Raw genomic sequence first — 347 nt, forward strand, 5'->3', positions numbered from 1 at the left:
TGGCTGCAATCACCATCTGCAGTGATTTTGGAGCCCCCCAAAATAAAGTCTGACACTGTTTCCACTGTTTCCCCATCTATTTCCTATGAAGTGATGGGACCAGATGCCATGATCTTAGTTTTCTGAATGTTGAGCTTTAAGCCAACTTTTTCACTCTCCTCTTTCACTTTGATCAAGAGCCTTTTAAGTTCCTCTTCATTTTCTGCCATAAGGGTGGGGTCATCTGTATATTTGAGGTTACTGATATATCTCCCGGCAATCTTGATTCCAGCTTGTGCTTCTTCCAGCCCAGCGTTTCTCATGATGTACTCTGCATATAAGTTAAATAAGCAGGGTGACAATATACA

Source organism: Bison bison, unplaced genomic scaffold, assembly GCF_000754665.1.
Source record: "Bison bison bison isolate TAMUID 2011002044 unplaced genomic scaffold, Bison_UMD1.0 scf7180017864072, whole genome shotgun sequence".
Taxonomy (NCBI): Eukaryota; Metazoa; Chordata; class Mammalia; order Artiodactyla; family Bovidae; genus Bison; species Bison bison.